The sequence below is a fragment of the Oryzias melastigma genome, linkage group LG18 (assembly GCF_002922805.2).
Source record: "Oryzias melastigma strain HK-1 linkage group LG18, ASM292280v2, whole genome shotgun sequence".
Lineage (NCBI taxonomy): Eukaryota > Metazoa > Chordata > Actinopteri > Beloniformes > Adrianichthyidae > Oryzias > Oryzias melastigma.
This window is the reverse complement of record NC_050529.1, coordinates 11,874,898-11,895,596: the sequence shown is the minus strand read 5'-3', so window position 1 is coordinate 11,895,596 and position 20,699 is coordinate 11,874,898. Positions and strand designations below refer to the sequence as shown.

General features: G+C 36.7%; 1 long non-coding RNA gene across 2 annotated transcripts in view; it reads right to left on the bottom strand.

Moving 5' to 3' along the window:
- The window catches only part of LOC118600017, a 30,454-nt gene extending 9,958 nt beyond the window's left edge, over window positions 1–20,496 (bottom strand). Inside the window, exons 1-2 of one of the 2 annotated variants that reach the window (XR_004949582.1) lie at window positions 20,156–20,496; window positions 18,167–18,303 (exon numbers count right to left, since the gene is read on the bottom strand). This is a non-coding gene — a long non-coding RNA (uncharacterized LOC118600017). The remainder of the gene's footprint in view (window positions 1–18,166; window positions 18,304–20,155) is intronic. The other variant, XR_004949581.1, reaches the window with a different exon arrangement.
- Window positions 20,497–20,699: the final 203 nt, after the last annotated feature.

Below are 20,699 nucleotides of genomic sequence, written 5' to 3'. Positions count from 1 at the left end.
AAGGAAAAAAAAAAAAAAAAAATAGAAACAAACAACATGGGCTTCTCCACAGCTCACTTCCTGCGTCTTCTCTTCAATCAGTGAGCTGTGCTCCTCAGACGATGCTCATTTACAGGGTTCACACAACTGTAGCAACATCTTAACAATCACTTTCACATCATCTGCTGCCAAGGCGTAATTATTAGATCTTGAAGAACATGACACTAATAAAAAGTCCTCAACACAAGGAGCCTTGAATTGACAAAATGCAACATCTAAGCATGCAGATTAAAATCTCAATGGCACTTGTACCTGCGGGTTATTCACTCCAAATACACTGTAGTGTGTAAAATTATTAATTGGAAGTTTGCATTGTTGTTTAAAATTTTGTTTTTGTGCAAAACAGAAAGTAACGTTAGCTTAATTTAGCTTAGCAAATCTTAGCAATGACATAAGAATATCATATTTGTGTCAATTTCTTCAGCAAATCTCAAAGTAAAAACCACACTTGTTCCATATTTATTGTCCTAAATTTAATTAAAACAAACAGATTTTCAAATTAACTTGAAGAATCAGGCATACTGACTTATTTTTGTTTATTATGGATTGTCTTATTTTACATAAGCTTAGCTCATGTCAGTAGTGAAAAACAAAAAATGTAAGAAACTGATGTTTTAAAGTAAAGCCAAATAAAATTTTGATTTTTGCATGTTTTTTAACAATATTTATTTACTGTAATGACCATTTGTTAACTTTCGCCATTTTTTTGTCTGTGTTTCCAGTCCTGAAATAATTTTACTTTTGTTGTTTGTGCTCCACAAAAAACAAAACAAACAAACAAAAAACGTAAGGAAATTCCTCAATTAATCTCAAAGAAAAAAAAAACTGCTGCTTCAAAGTGAAACAAAACTTTTTCTTATCTTTACATGTTGTTGAATATTTATTTACTTTCATTGACTATTTGTTAGCTTTAGCATATTTTTATGTGTTTTTGCTTTTTTCCCCCTTAAATAATTAAATTAATAAAAAAAATAAGCAATTCTTTCAACAAATATTGAAGTAAATTACATTAGGTCCATGTAAGTTTGATTTTCATTTAAACTGACAGAGTTTAGCAAGAATGCTATCTTGTTTTAGCATTGGTGCACACTGCTTACTTTAGTTTAGCTTAGCTAATATTAGCAATAAAAAATAAGAAAACTGAGAGCTTTACAGTGAAACCAAAAAAAGTGTGAACTATTATTTACTTCAAGTGACCATTTGTTAACTTTAGTTTATGTTTTATTAAATTAAAATAACTTATCACTGCAGTAAAACATGGAGATTGCTTTATCTATTGCTCACAAAAGCACAAACTGTGTTACTTTCACAGTTTATAATTTTATTTTGATCTTTAGTAGAAAATTTGATTTTTTTTTTCTTGTTAGATGTAACAAAAGTTGGCAATTTATTGTAAAATGTTGTATTTATTTGGAAAGAAAAATATTTTTTTTTTGGCAAAACTTGAATTTTTTGTTTCATAAATTAAATGTATGGTTATTTAAATAAAAATATTTTTAGTATTGTAAATCCTAAGATTTTTACTTTTATCCTGGCATAAAAAGGAAAAGATTTTCCATAAATGCCTTCAAAGCTCAGTTAACCAGGAGGAGGAGATCTATCACTTAACACGCGTTTGCCAGACTATGCTAATAAATGCATAAATACACTTTCATTTGAAAAAAGGCCAAATTTGGGGTCCTCCCTCTGCCTCCATCACTTTACCTAATAGGGTTGACATATTTTCCTCACTAACCAGGCGGCTCATCCTGGATCTATATGGCGCCGCTCAACAAAAGGACACTTCGCTTCGTCAGCGAATCCCTGAGACATTAGGGTCTATTAGAGATTTTCTTAGGGTCGCTTTCAAAGGAGGAAAATAAATCGATTCCCTCCTCCAGTTCCTCCCCGTCACTGTGAGCCAGAGACAGATGCTGGTGCCACCATGTTGCCAACATGACGGACGCTGCCAAAAACTGTCAGCAGTGCAAGTGGAATGCAAGAAAACATTTGTCTTGTTTATTTTTTTCTTTTTTTTCTTTATATCAGTCAATTTCACATGGAAGCACAAAAAAAAAAAAAAAGATTTACTTCCTTCTTGACACCTTTCTTCCAGGTAGAAGAGCTGTCATGACCTGAGGGAGGATGGTAAAAAAATGATCTCAGACCTACGTGTGACCCCCTCCTCCCTGCTGCAGCCACCGTGGGAGTGGGTTGTTTTTGTGTGTTTTCAAAAGGACGGGTGAAAAGCTGGCAGATGGAGGCAGACAGATGAAACGCTGACAAACATAACTCCTACCTTTTTTTTACTGTATTATCTCAACAAAAACAAGAACTTTTAATGCGTAAAAATCTTCAGCATGGAAATGTTAAATCACATTTATTAAAATAAAACTACCTAAAAATATAAATATGGAAGATAATTACAGCAAATTTCTCCTTTTTGAAGGAGGATTATTGATAAACTGTAAGCTAAAAACAAATTTATTTATCTATATAAATAGATTATTTAAAAAAATCTAAAAAGTATATATATATACCTAAAATTTATCAGCTAAAATTAAAAAATGTAAATGTGGCTACCTTTATTTTGAAAGCAGAATAAATCCTAAAATTAACACCTTTTTAATTTCTAACACTTAAGTAATCAAAATTATCATTTTACATTCGTACATTATTAATTTTATTGATTTTATCTTTTATATTTGTTATTAGAAAACTGTTTTCTTTGACATGACTGCCTCAGAATTGTGTTTGACATCTGCTGAGTGAGATGGAAGAGTCTTATTCTGAAAAATCAGCGTTCAGCTACTTTAAACATGCAGCTCTTATGAGTCATTTGGTTTATTTAACTTGTCAGTTAAAGCTGTTCTGAAAATGAAAACATTTCTCACTGCCGTCTCGTCTTTGATTTTTTTTTTTTTTTTTCACTCCGGAGACGAGATGCTGCCAACTTTGATGCTGGAATTTGACTGGAAACATGGCCGACATGTTGAACTCATCAGAGTGAAAAACAATTTTAGAAGTTTGACGGGTTCCTGTTTAACTCTTACGTCACACACATGCTTTAGATTGCCTTTAGTAGGAAGTTGGAGCTCAAGCTTGAAATATTACATTGATAATGGGATTTTTTATTCATATTTTAAATACATTTAAATTAAGTGTATTCATATTTTTGACTTTTATAATACAAAACTATTTAATTTTTCCTCTCAAGTTTACAGTGGTGCACACTAAATGTTTAGATATAATATTTATTTTGTTTAACTCTTTAAAAAAAAACAAAATAATATATTAATAATAATTAATAACTTTTTTTCTTGTTTATTGCTCTGGATAATAATTATACAAAATCTGTGTTTTTCAAAACGTGGGAATTATTTGTCAAATGTGTTCTACCTCTTTGTGGTTAAATGATTTAATTACCATTTTTGAAGTTTACACCTTTTGAGCATAAAATGTTCTTGGTGGGCTTTTCAAAATAGCTTTTTAAGCTTTTTAAAACAGTATTGTAAAAAAATGTTCATTAATCTTACATCAAAGAAATTGCTTAAATAAATTATTGAAACAATAAATACTATATTTTTCGGAGTATAAATAGATTTTTTACAATAGATTTTACAATAGAATATTTTATATTAAAATTGTCTTTTTTTGGATGTCTCACGACCTCTGAAACATACTTTCATGGTTTTAAATTGTGAAAGTACAATGTCACACAAAAAGTCGGATGTGATGCATCGAACATTGTTTTTGGTGAACAAAACCTGAACCAAAGAAACCGTAAGAATAAACAGAGATGGGGTATAACTTAATTATTCAGGTATTAGGAGAGTAATTAGCAGCCAGGTGCTGCTCATCAAAAGCTCTTGGTTAACTGATCGACGACCCTCAGCGCCTCCTTAAAAGCAGAGGCTTTGACAGTTTGCGGGCCTGGAGCTTTCAGGTTTGTCGGTGGAATATTAGGGGAAATTACAGAAGGAAGGAATGCGTATCTGGAAAGGGTTATGCCACCATTTCTACAGCAATTTGGAGTTCTAACACTGTGCATTGAGAAGGAAAAGACAAAAACAGTTGGTATATCACTCACCAGGACGGGATGTTTCTGCCAGTTTTGCCCAAAATGGGTGCAGGGAAACGTATCAAACCTTGGGAATTTCACCAAAATACAAACAAATGTTGATACTTTTTCTTGCATTTCAGCTAAATATTTGAAAACTTGATGTAAATATAAAGAATGGAGGAGGAAGGGTAAAGGTTTAGGCTGATCCAATTATATTTTTTCTGGCCACTAATGGGGAAAATGTCATAAAATGGCAAAAAATATGAACTGTAATAGTAAGTGTACTTGACAAGGCGCAAAAAAATAGCGAAGACATCAGAGGGTGGGACTGTTTACCGGTCAGTGGATGGCACCACATGACCCTGTGGCTTCTTTAGAGCTTTTGGCTTAACATTTCTCATAAAGATGATCTAACCAAAGACTGACTTTTCCTAAATTTCTTCATATTATTATTTGTTAAATGTTTAAGGTTTTTGGACTTAATACAGTTCGAGCTACTTGCTGTTTTTGTTTTCTCTTCACACCAAGCACAACTAAACATGACACTCACTTTCTTTTAGTTTAACACCCCAAAATTAATTCTGGATGAAACCCTTTTCTCCTGGACTTTTCAAAATAAAAACCCTTGAAAAAAAACTTTAAAAAATAATGGATCAAGTGACTTCGCCAAGGTTAAACTAAGGGTCTCGATTAGCCATTGATTTATTTGATTTTCTTTGTTTTTTCCTTTATTTTCAATCCTAAAGGTTTGCTTTAGTGACATTTTTTGTAGCTTTTTATTAAACTGCCTTCATTCTGGAACAGTCAAAGCTTGTGTCGCATCCTAGTAGAAGTTAATACATGAATTATTTCTAAATTTTTGTTTTTTAATGAGCTTCAATCCGGAAGTCAAGAGTTTTCCTTTTGGGTGAAACTTCAGAAAACTTCAATGTTTTTTCTTTTTTTTTTTCATTTTTAAAAATGAAAACTTTATGACCAACATTAACCCTGGAGAAACCAAGAACAATTATCTTCTGGGCTTTTTAAAGTCATTTGACAATTCTTTTGTTGGTTTTGGGTAGCAGCAGTAACAACTACCAAACAACTTTAAATTAAAAATAGAAAAAATAAATAAATAAAACAAAAAACATTTCCAAATTCGATTTTAATGGGTTCTCCGGGGTCAAGTTTCAGGTCTTGATTACCCTTTGGGCTATATATATATTTTTTTTTTTCTCCTATTTTAGTCCTAAAGTTCTGATTTTATTAACATTTTTTTTAAGTTTTTTTTTTTTTTTTTATATATAAAACTGCCCCAATTCTGGAGGAGTGTCAATAACAAAAAAAACTTTTTAAAAATTAACTTTATTTATTTATTTTTAAAGTTAAAGGCAATTCTGTAGCAGTCATTTATGGGGACCTTAAATTTAGAAAATAAATAGGGGGATGTAGTTTTCTGCTAACATGACTGAGATAAATTCAAATGGAAGTTTTGAAGCTTCAAATTGTGTGTAAAAAACAGCTTTTAAAGGCACGTCAAACGGCTATATATCGCCTGTGGGAACCAACATATCTGCAGACCTACACACACACACACTTTGTTTCACGCCCCGCACAAGCACTCATCTTTAACGATGGCGGAGCTGTAACCACGCGTGATTGTTTTAGAGAGGCTTGCCCTGAAGGCATGTTATCGCTCCATGTGAGGCTGCCTCTCTCCCAGTCATACGTTCCTCTCTTGTCGATTGTGCAGCGCAGATCAGTGGCAACAAAGGCGTCATTAGTGGAGCTTTGGTCCCCACCAAGCCCCGGCTAATTATGAATGGGGGGCCCCGGCAATAACTCAAGGGCCCATCGGTGCTGCTTAAAACTGAAGAGAGAACTTCACAGATTCGGCGGTGGCGTGCACTCGGCCCATCTGCCTCCATTTCTCAGCCACCTGCCTGAAGATCTGACTGGCGTCAGCCGCAAGACTGGAGCGCCATTACGCACAGGGGAGGCGGCAGAGGCAGCATATGGGATTTATTCACCGCTTTAATGAAGAATCTGCGGCGACCATTAAAAGCTTTGGACAATTACCTGGTGGGAGCATAAAGCTCCCTTTTAGTGTCCAACAATTCTTCACTCTGCTTAGATTTTACCGTCTAAAGTCAGTTTTTGGCATTATTTGTTGTGTCACCGCTAGCATAAAAAGGTCACAAACATCCAAATTAAGATCTCTAAACCAGAGTGTTCTGCTGATTCCTGCACTTACATGAAGGTTGTAGCTTCCACCAGCAGAGGGCAGTGTTAATTCTTTTAATCAGAAACTACAATCCCCAGTTGGCCAAAACAAGCACAAACACAACTCTAATTCCAAACCCACAAAAGAGGGAATTTAAAAGTAAACAAACGAGCCCGATGGGATGATCAGCGTTCTCAGATTCACAGCATTAACTCTTTTTCCCATGGAGAATAGTTTCTGCACGCCGCTTGGATTTGTGCATCCCTCCCCTCATCCTTTTAGGTGACAAAGCCTGGATTCATAGCAGCTTTTTTAGATGAGAATAAAAAACAAATTAAATCTTAAACGACGGGATTATATTTTTTAACTGGAAGCCAGAATCCAGATTAAATGAATTCTCTACCCGGTCATCAAAACCCCTTTTAGGACCTGTCCTGAATGGAGGAGCTAATTTAGAAATAATCTGGATTGGCACTCTGCTTCCATCAATCTGCCATGACATCACCCTGCAGATTATTCACACAGCTTGTAAAAGGAAAGCGTGGCCTCGGGGCAAACAGCTCGCTGTAGTTCCTTAACGCCCCCCCTTCATCCTTTTTCTTGCTGAAACATTCTCACAGTAAACCTCCAGGAAGTTCAGACCCAGAGAAGTGCACCACGAGGGGGAAATATTTCTGCCTGTGAGGGGGAGGGATCATATTTGTGGCTAATAATGCATAACTGCCGTCAGATCCAGGTGAAGCGAGGACGGGACGGATCACAATGAGGAAGAGGAGAGTTAAGCGGTCCGGAATAACCGGCCCCCGAAGAGCTCTTGTGTCAGATTAGAGGTGGAGGTGAAGCATTTAACATGTGGACAAAACACCATCTGGAGGAAAAAAGATCACACAAGTTTGAGAGGAAATTAAAAATAGATGTAGATGTTTTAGCGTTGATGACTCCGCCTCCTCTTCTTCTGCTTCTAGGCTGTTTGGAGGGAGGTCAAAAGGCCCTTTCAACCCAAGGCCTCACCTCCTTCCTAATGAATTCCCAGGGTCCATCAACCTGCGGGCGCTCCCATACCAGCTAACCAATGATTACACCTTTGGGGGGGGTGGGAGGATGGTGGGATGGAGCAGCACACAAACACACAACCTCACACTCAACCAACCACTAATATCACCCCCCCCAGATTGGAGGCAGGTGCAGCAGCAAATCAAGCCTCATTAGCTGCACCTTCTGCTAGCGTATACCGCGGACAGATGGAAGCTCGCCCTCACATGTTACCTCACATCAGATGGCAGTTGGAGGAGGGTGGCTAGGAGGGGGTGGAGGGGTAGCAGGGAGAAAACATTTGCCCCCTTCTGCCGCTTCCCTTCCATCTACAAGACGCCCCCGAGCACAGATCCCAAGCAGGAACGCTCCTTCACCTCTATCCTGAAGGCAAAGTTTCCAGAGAACATACATCGGATGGAGGTGGAGGTGGTGTGTGTGTGGGGGGGGGTTCCTTCCATTTCACCGGTGGAAGAAGAGCTACTCAATACATTAGACTCCCCATCAAAGAGTATAACTCCCTACACACACCTCCACCCTTGGTTGGAAGTGGTTGTAGTGGACAATGGGTGTATATTCCTCTATTTAGCCAGTGTAAAAAGGCCTACTCAATATTTCAGAAACATTGTATCGACACCACCTCCACTCTTGGGTGAAGGTAATATTGGTAGTAGAAGGTTCTTCAGCTTCACCTGTGTAAAAAAAGACCTACTTGATCCTTTAGACACACCATCAAGTGCGCAGGTAAGACTCGGCTGAAACACCGCTTCACCCACATGAGATCCTCAGCTGCTAATTGAGGCGACCGTGTGTTTCACTGATCCACAGCCCGGCATCGACACCTTCTCTGAGGCCGTGCTGGATTTATGACCCCCCAGAGGGGCGCAGGAAAGTGCCACTGAGCGGCCACAAGCAAATTGATTCAAAAGGATCACAAAAGTGATTCTTCTTGGAAAGGAAGTTTCAAAATTTCCATCCGGGTATAACGGAAAGATGCCCACATGATAGCTGACTCCCAACTCCTTCAGAAGAAAAGCAAGCTTTCAGGAACAATTAAAGTAAAACTTTAGAAAACACAACTTTATCCTTAAAAAAAGAGCCACATCACAGTTCTAGGTGGTATCAACTCCCCAAGACATAAAATACATCTGACATAGTTTCAGATTAGGAGTACACGACTCATTTGAAGGCTCAGATTAGCTCTGGGAACGTCTTTAAAGGGTAAGAATGGTGCAGGAAGAATGAGGGCACTGGTACAATCGCTACTTTGTTTGCACTTACAGACAGGGGGGAGCTTTCTGTGGTGGAAGTAGAGCTGGGGCATTAATGGATCGAACATAAGTAGTTGGTTTAGAAGTTCACATAATCCTGAAGTTTTAGGGCTTCTTTTTCCCCAGACCACAGAGGAATCATTTCACTGCGACTTCCAGAAAATGGTTTGTTCCCATTTTCTCCCAAAGTTTTCTATTGTAATTTATGATGAAAAATGTCTGTAACAGCAAAATAAAAGTGTAATGATGCAGTTTCTCCTAAAGCTTTTTTTATGACTGTGTGATGCTCAGTAGTTAACTTGTTTTTCTACTAAAGCTCTTTATAGAGACTTTCTGGATCTATTTTAATAGAAAATATGTCAGGATAAGAACGACAAGTTTTTAAAATAAAGCAATAAACTCAGTTTACTGCTCTGTTGGATTCTCACTTCAGTACAAGTTCAGAAAGGTTTAAACTAAGCAAATCCTCAAGATTGAATGAAGGAGTTTGTCTGTAAAGACTGAGTTAGCAATGCATTGTGGGATTTGTAGTGGAAGTCTAACTATAAAAGTGATTGATATGATCAGACCGGTCAAAGATATGTCTATGAAGTTCAAAAGAAGTGATGTGAGAATGTGATATTTAGTCTCATTTATTATTTGTAAAACCTCAGACTGACGCTTGTTTTTCACTTTCACTTTTCCATGACTTCATTCATTATGAAAAACTTTATTTTTTGGGCGGTAAAAGTTATAACTATAGATTGGCTATTCTAGACTTGAGGCCTCAAACTGTTTGAAACACTCTTGATTTTGAGATAATTACGAACTTTATTCATTTAAGTGATGCCAAGTCACAGAATCTGGATTTATTATTTCCTGATAAAGTCCTTATCAAGATTTAAAGTGGAATATGTACAGTTTGGTGGATGTGTTGTACATTTAATCTGTGTTTCAGTTAACCGTCTTGATAATATTTTTCTTTTTCAAGTTAGAAAAAAAATCATGATCTGTTTTTTAAGCATCTGTTTGTAATGTGCTTTTTTATTGTGTACATTCTACAACTATTAAACAAAATTGTTGAAAATAAAACTCCTTAAGTGTTGTTTAAAAAATACAAAAATGTGTGGTTTAAAAAAATATTCATCCTCAGAATTTAAATGTAAAAATTGTTTTTTTCAAACTCCATCTTTGATAGTAACTGTACTGATATTGCATTTTAGTCTCAGGATAATTTGGTCCAATTTTCTACTTGCGTTGTTTCTTTCGCCAAGCTTTTTTTGTTTTTGTTTGTTTGTTTATCAATACTAAAAATGTAGGTTATTCCCAGCTGTTGGGATAGGAAATTAAAACAGTGGCATCCTAAATGTATTTTTTTTTTAAATCAGGTTGTTTATTTCTGGTGCAAAGTTGGACTTTTAACTCAAAAGTCAATAGGGAATTCCTCTGCTGTGAAACCACCCTCTAGTGGTCATTTGAGTTACTGCAACATCTGGTTTACATTAGCTGAATGCCAAATTAGTTTAAAATACCTCAGTAGCTGCAAAATTAGCCAAAAGAGCTAGCATAGCGTAAAAACTGGAAAAATGTCTAATTCAACTAAAGCAGCCTTGCATGTTGCTAAAATATTAGCTAAACTGGAAATTAGCTTATAAACTGGAAAAATTGGCTAACTTAGGTAAATTGTCTAGCTTATTGCTAATATATTAGCTTGAGTCAAATTATTTTAGAATACATCAGTACATGCAAACTTAGCCAAAAGAGCTAGCATAGCACAAAAACCACAGCTGTATGCCAAATTAATTTGAAAAACTGCAAAAAATTCTATTTAACCAAAAAAGCTAGCATGTTGCTAAATTATTAGATAAATGTCAAATGCCGTTAGCTAATATTTTAGCGCTAAATACTTTGTCCCCCAAAATAATGTAAAAATGTGAGTTGTGATGTTATTGTGAGATTGGTAACGTCAACATTTTCAAACATTAGGTTTAATCCTGAATTTTAAATTAACTTTGTTTGGAGTTGGTTCAAAAGGTCAAATTTGAGAAAAATAAAAAATAAAATAGAAATATGTTTTAGACAGAGTCATTCTGGCGTAAAATTGTCTAAATCTTTGAGTTCATGTCAGGTTAGCCTCGCGTGCCGATCTCCTCCAAGCTCCAATCTGTGTTCTTTGGCAATCATAGAAAGGATGCAGGGAGGGGTCAGAGGTCCATCCTCATTTAACAAACTGTGATGTCAGGATCAGCCGATCCGGCCGTGAATCTTTCAAAGACTTTATCCGATTGCTCAAGGTAAAGTCTTGATGTCAGGTCCTCCTCTAAATGAGCCGCGCCCGTTTCCTGACATTTACCCAACATTAATTTCAATCAAGCTCACTGAGGAGCTTCTTCTTGTTTTTCTTGGAGCTAATGAAGAAAAGAAAAAAAAAAGACACATATGGGGCCCACTTTTTTGCCTCTCTTTTTTTCCTTGTTTCATCCTTCAATCTGCTCCCAGATCCGTGCGCCATATGGAAACGTGTGGATGAGAAGAGTTAAACATGCGTTCAATCTCCCTCCAAAAAAACATAAAGCTCCTGCTCCTGCCTCGCTGACTCCCCTGGGTTCATGAAAGCGAAGGTTACACTTACAGGCCTCTTAATGATAGCCCCTTTTTTTTTTTAATCAGCATTTTTTTCTCTCTCTCCTGGTTTCGAGGAAATCTTTATTGTTCAGCTTGTTGCCACGTTGGAGTGCCATATGTTGCATCCTGCTTCACTAACTCACCTCAAAAACTGAGGATGTTTCAGGTGCAAAACCACACTGTGTGAAAACCAAAAAAAACTTCAGAGAACACAGAATTTGTGGATCAAATAGCAGCAAGATGAGGCCCGAAAGGCATTAGAGGAGACAGTTTCAGCACAAAGTAGAAAATGTGTTAAGCTACGTTCACACCAGACATGTGTTATACGTTCAAGAACGCACTACACACACTATCCATGCACAAATCCCAATTATTAATTTCTTTTTCGTGATGAATTTTCAAACAGTTGGGACTTCCGTGTTTAGAAATGGACGCTACTGATACGTCACTACCAAATCTGAGTCCCTGATTGGTCAAAATTCCACATTTTTGAAATTTAGCAGTCAACGGCCGTTTTGTACGTAGAGTTTGCGGACTTGAAAACTTGCGTACGTGAACGCAAGAGTTCTGAAGCCCTAATTCGGGTTGCCATGCATTTACATAGACTTTTCTCTGAAAGTTTCTGCTTGAACACAATTGACATGGTCAGTGTGGATGTATCTTCTGAACTGCAGCAAAGCGGAGAACGCCTAAAGCTACATTTACATCACTCTTGGCAATGTGCGTTCAAGCGACCACTTACAATGAAAAGTAAATGCGTGCTTCCACCTTTAAAACTCTCACATTCTTGCAAAGCTACGCAAGTTTTTACAACCATTTTTGGGCTCTATGTACAAAAGACGCTGCCAATGAACATGTTTTCAAAGCATTGACATATATTAATTTGCTGGACATATCAAGGTGTTGACATCACCCATAGAAAATGACTTACTTCCAAAACCAGGCCAAAGCCGTCACCATGGCTACCTGATACTCTGCAGCCATTTTGAAATTCGTCAATAGTGATTGGTCCAAGTCGGCCTGAGTCACGTATTTAGAGGAACTACAGTCACCAATCATGAGAGAGCTTGTTTGAACTCCACAGCCCTTCCGCTGAAAGCTGCTCGGGAGAATCTGTCATTCTGAGATTATTATGACAAATAAAATGACTGAGTAGTAACTCTTTCTCAATAGGAGTCTATGGGATTTTGACCTTGGAATTAGCAGGTACTTCCTATTTGGAACACGAGAGGGGAGGGGTTGCTATGTCCAGTGAGTACACAGTCAATGGTTCAAAGTTAAACCAGTTGAACTTTGACCAATCAGAGACTTTGATTCAGTAGTGACGTATGGATTGCGTACCTTTTAAATCACAGAAGTACCAACTGCTTAAAAATGTATCATGAAGGAGAAATTAATCATTGTGGATTTATATGTGGCGGACATGCGCCAGTAAACATAAAAAAAGAAGAAGAAGGAGAAGCCCTTCTGTGCTAGTCCAGTGTGAACACCATGGGCTAAATTCAAGTTCAAGAACCTACTCTTTGCGTATTCTTGCGTATTCACATGCCTTGTGTAGCTTTATGTATGTGTGATGTACAGAACATACAAGATTCAGAGGAAAAACAGAAGTGATTGTTAGATCAGAGTAAAAAATACAAACATAAACAGCAAGAAGATTTCTTTGTTCTAGGCTGTGCACAACATTTATCACAGAAAAAGTGAAGTACCACTCCACTTCACTTCTGCGACCACATCTGAAGATGATCCCGCTGCACACCAACAAAGCGCATTTCCTCTGAAGAAGTTGCCGTGAAAACGTCCTGCAGAGCCTGCGTCATGCATTTGCAGCAGCAGGTGACCTCCCTCTTCCTCCTTCTTCCTCCCTCCAACAAACACTCATGATCCGCCCCCCCATGATACCACCACCACCACCACCACCTCTTCTTCCCCGTTTGCCAGCAGTGCACCTGCAGCTTATTATCCCAGCCTTTAGCTTTGTAATGCAGCGCAGGTGCCAAAGTGCCAACACACCATTGTAACACACACGAGTCAACAAACACAGCGGGCTCTGAAATGGGCAAACACACTTTTACAGATGTGCGCTGATTAATTAATGCGGTGAGTCGGGTGGGTTTCAGCCGCCTGCAGCACACAGATGAGACTTTAGAGGGAAAACTCCTGGTTTCAAAGATTCACACGTTGCTTCCTGGAAGCTTTTTGAGAGATGAAAACAGGGTTATTTAGCATTTACGTCGGTATCAAAGACAAAGGAAGAACTTCAGGCATTTATGAAAGTCAGGACGGATGCACAGGTGGGAAAGACTCACAAAGAAATGGAAAATATAACAAACCATTTATAATATATATTTCCAGTATTAATAAGAAACATTTACAACATGACATTAAAAGACACGAGAGCCGTTTGTTTTTTATTTAATGTTTCAATTTCACTTTTAGTATTTTGTTGTCACAAATATTTTTGTATAATGTGTTTCAGCTTTTAACATAAAATGAACCATTTTGAATTGAACGTGAAACTTTAACCTTTTATTTTGTGTTTTAGTGCTATGAAGGTCTGTTAGGTAGGTAGCATAAACAACAAAAACATGAACAGGTTTTAAGTTTCATGCTATGTTATCTACAGTAACATAGCTAAGAAAGAAATGAAATAAAGTATGGAGCTCTTTAAATTAGCTGCTATGGCTTTAGATGGCCACCTGGGGTCCTCGTTTTTTCGCAACCAAAATTTTAACTTATTTTTTTTCTTTTTTTCGCATCTCAAATTTCAAGTTTTTGATTTTCAGAAGACTTCATCTAATCATTTTCTTTAATTTCCAATAAATCTTTAGAAATATCAGCTATTGTTTTTTTTTCATACATTTTTTATCAATATCCGACCTTTTTTAACTGTATGTAACGTCTCAGAATGATAAAAACATTTTTAAAAAATGTGTTGTTTAAGTAACAAGGTTTACAAAAACAGAGTATTAAGGTCAGTTTATAAACTTCTTTTTTTCAATTAAAACTTTAAATTTAGTAAATGTAAGAGAAAAATGTCATATATTTATGACTTTAAAAGTTATAGGCTAAATGTATGATTTTTTTTTCCCAATTTACCTATTTTAACGTTGTAAATTTATAACTTTAAATCATGTAAGGTTACAAGAAAAAAAGTCATAAATTTACAAGAGAAAAACCAACTCTACAAGAAAGTCATAAATGTATGAGGAAAAATTACAAGTTTAAGAGAAAAAGTCATACATTTATGAGAAAAGTATACAATTTATTATAAAAATGTAATAAATTTACAAGAAAAAAGTAATAAATTGATGCTTTTTTCATGTACTTCACTGGTTTCCGTTCTGACCTCACAAAGGGAAACCCAAAAAAAAAAATCCTCAGAATGTTTGACCAAACGTTGGTTTGCTGATCCTCAGAATCTGTTTGCTGCAGATTTACTAAAGTGTCGACACTCAACCACCAGAACATCCGTCACTGCCACCTCACAGTACTTTCAGTCCAGTCCGACTCTTTTTGGGACCCAACATGCAGGAAAACTGGGTTGATGGCAAGAACTAAAACTTTAATAAATAATCTCAAACTGAGACTGAACTTTGAAACATAGAGGAACGAAAAGATGAGCAGAAAACCAGACACTGAAATACATCAGGGATCATTGACTTCAATTAAGACAGACGTGGATGATTAGAAACTTAAACCAGCAGTGACTGACAGGTGGAACGCACGGAACCTAAAATAGAACATGACAAGAGCTGAGAACCAAGCAAAACATTCAAAAGGTAAAATCCTCACAGGTTCTACAATAATCCCTTTTTTAGGAAACTTTTGCGTCCTTTTTTTTAAATATTCATTTATGATTTTGTACTTTTATCAAGTTTTCATTCCATCTCTGAACATTAAAAAAGTAAAAATAATGTCATATATATTAAAAGTTAAAGGAAAATGTGAGCTTGGTGTAAAGAAAGAACTAAAAAATGAGTAAACAAAAAAAACAGAGTGTTTGCCAAAATAAAATTACCTAATTTCATCTACTTTTCAAAAGTATGGATACTCCATTAAACTTTAATTAAAATGAGATCAAATGATTTAGCTCTGTGTATGAAAGTTATTTCAAAATAAAGCAAATTAAGTAAAAACTAAACTGAAATCTCTCTAATTTTAGAATATTTTTACCTTTTTGGGAAATAATGAAAATAAATCAAGAGCACTTAAGTGTCTCAAAGGCCTTTTTATGGTTTTCCTCACAGAGGGGAAAGTGATGATAAGGTCCATCCTAGCATAAAGTTACGAAAAACCTCTTTCTCTGTGCTCAGTGATTCATGAACATCCAGTGAGTTTGCTGTTTTGTTTGGTGCTGATTTTGTGAGCTGCGTTAAACCTCAGCATCTCGCAGGGCGGGCTGAGACACTGACCACAGGCACCCGGATCCAGACGCAGTGACAGAGCTGGCATCTGCTTTTGCTCAGAGAGAGCACTTCAGCACTTAATAAAGCATGTAATCACTGCGCTGGGGAGCAGACGCAAGCGCAGACGACGCTTTCACAGGGACGCCATTTTTACACATCCACTTAGATCAAAACTGTGTTTTTAACATGTTTTTTGGCATTTTTCTGATGATGGGGGATATTTATAATGAAAATCAAGCTCAAAATTATATTGCTGAGTATTTCTTTATTCAAATTGTTCAGACAAAAAAATGTTGGTTGAAAAAGAGCGTATTTGTGACGTAGAAAACACACTGGGCAGGTCACAAGCTCCCTATTTTGCATAAACAGAAAGCTTTCAGCAGCGGAAGGGAAAGAGGGGCGGGGTTGCCCCAACTCAGAAGTTAATTTCTAATAACCCACTGCCGCTCTGCAGAAACTACGTCCTAGAAAACAACACTGATTTTTTTTAAATTGGCTAAAAACACCATCATTATCAATAAAAGAACACTTTTAAAATGTATCAAAAGATGATCAGAGTTGATCTTTAAAATGAAAACACCTGTTTTACCATAAGAAAAAAAATCAAAACTGTAGTTTTTTATAAATTCTGTGTCAGAGGGACACTTGAACATACAGATCGAGGTTCTCCAGCTTACATTAATGTATAGATGCTTAAAGAAGTGAATTCGCTACAATCTACAAGATGCAGAACTTTGAGTCATGCAGTTCATTCATTCTTGCCGCCATTACAGTGACCGTTTTATTAGGTCTAATTTTCTTATGTTTTCAGCACTTTTGATGCCTTTTTAATGTTTACTGCACTTTAATTATTTTTGTGTTTGTTTACATTTATTGAAATGAGTTAACACATAAAATTTTAGTTTTTTTTTATAAATATTTACATTTGTATTGATAGATCAATATATGGATAAAATAAAATAAAAAAAAGTGAAAATAATATCTGTAACAGTGTGCCAAAAAGTTTTATTATTTATTATCATTATTTCATTATTTGTACATAATAGTATTTTATAAAAACAAATATACATTTTTGATTTCGTTGACAACAGATTTGTACTAAATTGAACATTTGTTTTATTTTTTATCATGGAGGTACAGATCCCACCCCCCCCAAAATAATGTTTTGAAGGGACTGAAATATTTAAACCTTCTTCATTCATCAAGCTAATAAGCAAACAGTTTGGCCGAGAGGAAATAAAACATAAAGCTGCGTTCTTCATCCCTGTTTGCAACTATGAGAGCAGATTGTGAGAATTCAATCCCCCCTGCAGAGCTCGGCTTTAAGGCCCTGGTTGAGTCGGGAGCTTTCATGTGTGTTTCTTTTTTTTGGTGTGGTTTTTTTTCTTGACCAAAGCGTGTCCGACCCATTTAATTAACACCTCAGGAAATCATGTCAAATTGTGCACAAAGGGCATAACGTGTCTCCTTTAAGATTATCAGCAATTTTACATGAAACCTTGAAGAGTTGTAATGATTGATTACAGGTTTCTGCTGCACAAGCAAGAAAGCCATTAACCCAAAAAGCTCTACTTAAAAGGTGTCGGCCTCTTTTCCTGCGTCCACCTGCATGCAATTTTCTCCGTGTAAGTGGACAGGAAGGAGGAAGGAGTTGTAGTTTTTAATATCATTTCAGAGGCTGAGGGCTGCACCGCGAAACAAAGGGGGGTTTGTGCGCTTTATGACAGCCGGAATGTACCACTTTTACTGTTAGCGATGGGCTAAAATGCTATATTGCAACTTTTCATCAGAGAAAACTTTAAAGTCCCACTCCAATCATCTTTTGATCTACTGTCAAAGTGCTCCTTGTGATTTTTTAACTATGATTTTACAGTTTTTAGCCAAAATCAAAAAACTTTAAGGACATAGTTTCTGCAGAGCGGTAGGAGTTTATTAGAAATTCACCTCTGAGTTGTGAGGGAGAGTGTTGGAAAGGAGTAAGTCTACCTTAACTTCCCATCATCCCTTTGTTTGCACGCTCTCCCACTAGCTTACAGGCCCTCACACCCCCAACCTAACAATACCAGTGCAACAAAAATGGTGAGTTTTGAGACCATTTGTCTACAAGTGGATGCATCATAAAATTTTCCTTCTGATTTACAACAATCTGGAATAAAGCAATATCTAGAAAAGCAGTTTTATTCTTAATTTTCTTTATATGAGAAAAATGCTCCACAAACATGTTAAAAACCTTGTTTTCATCGACTGAGTTTTCTAAAGGCCGCACCGGCGCTTGCAGAGTGAAATTCACTTTGAGCGTGCTCTCTGCGTCTCCTCTCATATTTCAGCTAAAACTGCCTCCTCGGCAGGGCCAAGGAATGCATCAAGCGCCATAAATCAGCCGCCTGATAGGAACTTGGCGGGAGGACAGCGGCGCAGAGAGCTGTGCAGCTACAGTACAGTAAAGATGTTTTAAGGTGAACATTACCATCTTTGTGGAAGAGGGAAAAAACGAGTGGGAGGTTTCCTCAGTTCTGGGGAGGTTTTTTTTTTTTTAAATGACAGAGCAATGAAAACCCTTTTTCACCTCGGTTGGCCTCGCTTGCATTCCTGCAGTGGTGAATCACCAGCAGGGATGAGGGTTGCTCTGGAACAGGTCTCCTATGGTCAGATGGGGGTGCAGGTGGGTCCGCTCGAGCTTTGTCCTGGGAGCCTTTCTTGTCACTGCGAGAAAGAAGGAGCGAGTTCATGTAAAAAGGAGGCAGCCGGCCCAGTGTGTGCCAGGTTTGTTTGTCACATCTCCGCCTGTCTGCGCCTTATGCAAATGGGCAGGGGGGCTGGGAGGGACGGCTCCATGGGAAACTGCTGGTGCTAATCCAGCATGTTGAACAGGGGAGCACTTTTCAATAAAACACCCCCCCACCCCTCTGTCAAGTCGTACACACACACACAAACAAACACATGCGCGCACAAACACCCCTCGAACAGCATGTTCTCGTCGCTCCCTCAAACAAACATCACAAGGAGAACACAAAGGCGCGCGTACACAACTCCTCTCCCAGTAACACACATAAACACCCGACACCTGTTTCTTTTGGGCGCATCCAAACAGACATGAATTAATATGTGAACAAATCCCACGATCTTAAGACCCACTGTCGGTCCGCAGGGTGTAATACCAGGGTGCTTTCAATGAGATAACAACAAGCCTCAGCGTGATCGGCCTGTACTACCACCTAAAGATAGACTAATAACACGCTCCAGCCACGGTCCATGACTTAGACTATGAAATTTATGCAAATTTCCGTGGGAATGCTCAGAGCTGAGAGTGCTTTTTAGGACTATTGCATTTTTTAGACAGCTTTTTTTTTCTTTCCTCCCGACTACATTTCTGGAAACAAATAAAGAGTTTGGTTGGAGATCCTAAGTGCAGCTTCATCAGAGAAGAACATCTTCCTCTCAGATGTTAGCCTTTAAATTAGAAATCTCAAAATCTTTTTTGAACAAAAATGACTCTTCAATTAATGAAAATAAGGGGCAACAGACAGAAAAGAATGTGTAAACACTAAAAAAAAAAAAACATACAAGAATTGCCCCCTTGTGTGCTTAATGCAACACACATGACTACTTAAGAATTATTTGGGATCATTTTATTTTGAAATGTTTTCTTAGTTGCTTTAAAGCAAGTTGGTTGACTGTACCCACATATTTTTACAACCTATTAAAATCAATTTTAATTTTTTTGTGGTAATTTTTTTTTTTCTTGGCAGAAAAACTAAATAAAGCCTAAGTGGTGTCCATAAAAATAGCAAAACTATTACACTATGAGTTAGCAAAAATCTTAAATATTATGAGATTAAGAGTTCTCCAAAAATGCAATTAAAATGTCTAAAATTTCTAAATGTTATATACACCTATTTCATCTTAATTAAATTAGAGGAGAAGCCATCAAACCACAAGTTTTTATTTTATTTTTTTATAAACAGACCCTCAATTACTTTACTTATCTTATTTTATCTTAGCTTAGCTACTACTAGTTAGCCACTGATAGAACTTTGTAAACTGTAGAAAAATTACAAAATGTCCAAAGTTTCTAACTGGTATATAAATCCATTTCATTCTTAATTAAGTTGGAGGATATACAATTAAACCTAAATATTTTTTTTTTCTTCAAACAAATATCTGTTGCTTAGATTAGCTTCTTTTAGGCTAGCTAAGCTAATATAGTTGGCCATTAACCTTACTTTGTTAAATTGTTGGAAATTACAATAATGTTTCCAAATGTCTTATAAACCAATGTAACCCCAATTAAACTGGAGGAGAGACAATTAAACATCATTTTATTCATTTTTTTTTAAACAAGCCTCAAGGGTATCGATTAGCCTAGCTCGTTTTAGATTAGCTAAGCTAATAGTTAGTTAGCCACTAACTTTATATTACTTCAAGACATTGATCTAATTATTGATGAATACATAGTAGAAACTTAAAAAAAAAAAAAAAAAAAAAAAAAAAGCCCCAAGGTGAATGCCACAGAATAACACACAGGTCCGTGGAGGATGCTCTGGTCAAACTTTACCTGTAAATGAAGTCCATCTAATTCGGGACAAATACTGTATCTCCGCGACTTTAGCTTAAAAGTCCTCTTCTTTTAGTTTTGGAAGTCTCTTGGTCTTCAATAAAGATGTGTTGGTTCAGCTTTTATGAATTACTTCTTCATGTTTTGAATGAAAGTCCAACTTCGAATCATTTTTGGCGGGATTACATCCGCCATTTTGCAGTCATACTGGCTCTTATTTAAATAAACTTTATTAGTAACAAATTAAAAACAAAGGCGAGCCCACAAGCGCCCTCTCTGGTGAGGCACTGCTACTGCGTGCCTCACTTATCTTCAGTGCCGTTTTGTGCCACATTTTGATACAGAAAAATAATATAGACAAACATGAAACACTTTAAATATTAATTTCAAGGTTTAAGACCAGCACTGGGAATAACTCATGTCAAAATGTACTTTTAAAATAGTTAAGTAGTGTGTTTTTGGAGTTAATTACTAATACATGTTAAAGTAACTTGTCTATTGGCCAAAATGTAACTATTTGAAGTGGGGAGATCACGAGGATAAA